The 3,873-nt window shown below is 38.2% G+C and overlaps 1 pseudogene; it reads right to left on the bottom strand.

Annotated features, from left to right (window-relative positions):
- Window positions 1-2,857: 2,857 nt before the first annotated feature.
- On the bottom strand, window positions 2,858-3,648 carry LOC138156123 (solute carrier family 25 member 16 pseudogene; annotated as a pseudogene).
- Window positions 3,649-3,873: the final 225 nt, after the last annotated feature.

The following is a 3,873-nucleotide window of genomic DNA, read 5'->3' as shown; positions in this document are numbered from 1 at the left end:
GACATTTAGGCAAGGAGGTAGAGAGGTTTGTGAGTAAATATTGATCTTATATTGGTTTGTGGGAAAGCTAAAGTATGGTGTGGCTCTCTGCTACATTGTGGTGCATTAACTTCTATGTGGCTATGATGGATTCAATTTCTTGGCGTTGGGATTTAGTTTTCTGGTGCCTGAATAAAAGTTTTGGTTCTGTCCTCTATATGGAGAATCTGTTATATTTTGTGATTGAGCACTATACAGGAATATTTATAGTCATGGTCAGTGCTGTAAATATTTCATTGGCACTACAACAGGATAAATGGGAAAATAACAGAGGGTAGGCAGTAGAATTAAGAGAAGTTGGGAAAGGCTCCCTGTAGAAGATGGGGTTTTGGTTAGGCTTTGAAGGAAGAAGAGGATCCAGGAGGTGGTGATGTGGAGAAGAGAATTCTAGGCCTGGGAGACAGTCAGAGAAAATGTCCATATCAAAGACATGGAGTTTTTTGTTAGTGGAACGCCAAGAAGGCCAGTGTCACGTACCAGGGTAAGATGTAAAAGACTGGAAAGCTAGGAAGTATATAGGTTATGAAGTTCTTTAAACACCAAACAGAAATTTTTGTATTTGATCCTAAAAGTAATAGGGAGCCACTTGAGTTTATTGAGTGGGAGTGAGGGGGTGATATAGCCAGATGTGCACTTTAGGAAAATCATTTTGGTGGCTGAATGGAAGATGGATTGAAGGGAGAAGACTTGAGGCAGGTTGATCTACCAGAAGTCATATCTAAAATATATAAAGAAATTTGCCAAATCTATAAGAATGTAAGTCATTCCTCAATTGGTAAATGGTCAAAAGCTATGAATAGGCAGTTTTCCAATGAAGAAATCAAAACAACTTATAGTCATATTAAAAAATGCTCTAAATTATTATTGATTAGAGGAATACAAATTAAAACAACCTTGAGATAGTTTATACCTATCAGATTGATTAAAATGATTGAAGGGGAAAGCAACAAATGTTGGAGAAAATGTGGAAAAATTGGGTCACTGATTCATTGTTGATGGAATTGTGAACTGATCCAACCATTTTGGAGAGCAATCTAGAATCATGTCCAAAAAGTTATTAAACTTCTTTTATTTATGACTAAAATGCATTTATTATTAAATTATCGAACATATTCCAGGAATGGCACAAAATGCAAGTTTTCCTTCAGTAAAACATTTGTAGTTTCCTTTCAGGGGATAATAGAAGATATTTGTTTTAGCTATTTAAATTACCTCAAGGTTTCTTGACAATATTTAGCTATAGCATAACCCAAAAAGGGAAACATACACAACTCTAAGAACACATGCAGTTCCATCAACTGGTAGGTTTACAAATCAAACAAACATTTATGTGACGAGATGTCAAAACAAAATTAACACAATTCATTCCATTTTCCCCCAAAACTCATTAATTTACAAAGGCCCTACCAGAAATGCTCATTCTCTTAATTCAGAATAAAAATGGAGGCATACAATGATTTCATCTAATTTTCTAATGACTCACCTCATGGCATCGATTCTACATGTCATGTCCTTAAAAATCGTATTTACAGCGATAAATAAAAATGACACTAGACAAGTGGCTACAAACAATGAATCCAGGTATTTTTAACTTGCTTGTTTTTGAACAGGAGATCACTAGAAATTATTTTCAATATCTCCAATTAGGTAAATTTACACAACAGAAAAAGTCTCTCTCATGGAAGAACATTTTGATACCATAATATATTAACGTACATATCATTCTACTTATATACAAGCACAGTAAATACCATTTAATCCAGACATGGATAATAACTAGAATTCTACCTGTATACATCTTGTGTAACAGAAGTCATAAACCAACCCACTTCTACATATAAAATCTCTCAGGGCTGGTCTGTTGTTTTTTTTTTTTTTTTACTCACATTCCTTCTGCCTGCCTTTTAGGAATAGGTTGTCTTTTATTAAAAATTATGTAAAACATCCTATAGTATCAGAACTCTTTTTATTATAACACTTGAAAGTAAGCTGACTTAGCTTCTAAATCATTGTTTCAGCTTATGTCTCACTTGTAATTTTATTTTTAAAATTAACTTTTATCCCATGGCACATTGTATTATTTTGATAAGGAACCAGTCACCACCACCTACAAAATATCCCCCTTTCATTACTAGCTTGTACAATACACTTACCCAACTGGTCAAGATAAAATTGCAATATACATTCTTACTACAATAATCACAAGTTATTAAGTCTAATTAAAAAAACAAAATGAACCCAGTTCATTTTAAAATCCAGCATAGTTTTTATTAAGGCTGGGATTTTTTTTTCTTACCATGATTACTCAAAAAAGCTCGGAAGAACATGATAAAGCTAAGAGTAAATCTCAGAAAACCTGCAGTGGACACCAATAAACCTTTCACTGGTTTCTCAGACCTTTTAGTTATTTTAATGAAACTGATTAATTTAATAAAACATCCAGAGTCGGCCTAAGGACGTGTTTCATATCAGGAAACCACAAATTATGGCATAAAAAAAAACCCCAACAGGAAGCACTTCTGGTTTCTGATTAAAAAAAACAACAACAACAAAAAACAAGTGCCAGGGCTTGTAAGGGACAGAGTAATTTTCTACTTCACTTAATCTACACACTCCCACCCCCTGCCAATAGTAACATAAAACATTATATATGTTTATACAATAGATATACATGTATCTGGCACTGGACTGTTTCTTAAGGAAAAATGTGACTTCAGTTGAGGTGCAAAAACTGCTTCATGACCTCATAGGTTGTGAACGCCACGACCTGGGAGGGAACACAGCGAATGTAGTTAAGAGACAGGCCCCCATAGAGTTCTCAGCGGATGCCATGGTGTCTGTAGACATACAATGTCTTCAACATTGTAAGGCACTTTTCAGAATCTGGAAGAATAGTCCCTAATTGCATTCGACGACGGGTTACGTCAAGTGGATAAGATATTGTCTGTGCTATTGCTCCAGCAACACCACCACAAAGCAAATTTATATGCGTTTTCAAAATTAAGACATTAGGGTTGTCTGATGAAGGTCTTCCAAGCAAGGTAGGAGCATGGGAGAGACCAACACTCTTTAAGGTACCAAAAGTAAAAAATGAAACCCCTGCATAGGGAGCCATGCCTACAATGGTAGGCATCAGTCCTCTGTAAAACCCACGAAAGCCACCTTCCTTTGCATAAATTGTTTTGAATGCATGAACAATTCCTGTGTATGTATGTTCTCCTTTCGCCTGGAATGCCAGGCGAACTCTAACCATGTCAAGCGGGTAAGTACTGATGACTGCTGTCATACCTGCCATGGAGCCAGCCATTAGCCGGTGTATATGTCCAGAAATCCCAAGTTTTGTGGTAATTAACTTTTTATAATGGTCAAAGGACATAAACTGAACTGCACCATATGGAAATATTCTAATCATCATTGCTCCATTTCCTTTATACAACCCAAGATAGCCTTCCTTTTTGGGGGACAGCACACAATGCATCAAACACTCCTAAATGTTTGTAATGGTGATTATGTGCCTGTAACAATATCTTCACTCGATCCAAAGGTGCAATAGTGGTTTTGGCACAACATCCTGCAATACCTCCTGCCACGAAGGAGCACAGCCAGTAGAAGTCCCGGTGAGCTGCCGCCGGCGGCGGGCTCGAGCTCCCGACTCCCGCTCCTCTGGCCCCGGGGGCCGCTGATGTCGACACCGAGTCCACGGGGCTGCCTGGGCTCCAGCAGCACAGTCAGAGACCCGGGGCCGCCCATGTCCAGCTCATGATGGAGGATGACGAGGCCTGGCCGGCAGCGCGCGACGGGGCAGCCCCGGAGCCCAGCGGCTGAGCTTCCATT

The sequence above is a fragment of the Petaurus breviceps genome, unplaced genomic scaffold (assembly GCF_028583685.1).
Source record: "Petaurus breviceps papuanus isolate PSGF00001 unplaced genomic scaffold, PetGlider_PUasm1.0 98, whole genome shotgun sequence".
NCBI classification, from domain to species: domain Eukaryota; kingdom Metazoa; phylum Chordata; class Mammalia; order Diprotodontia; family Petauridae; genus Petaurus; species Petaurus breviceps.
Note: the sequence above shows the minus strand (reverse complement) of the source record. Positions and strands in the feature narration are given on the sequence as shown.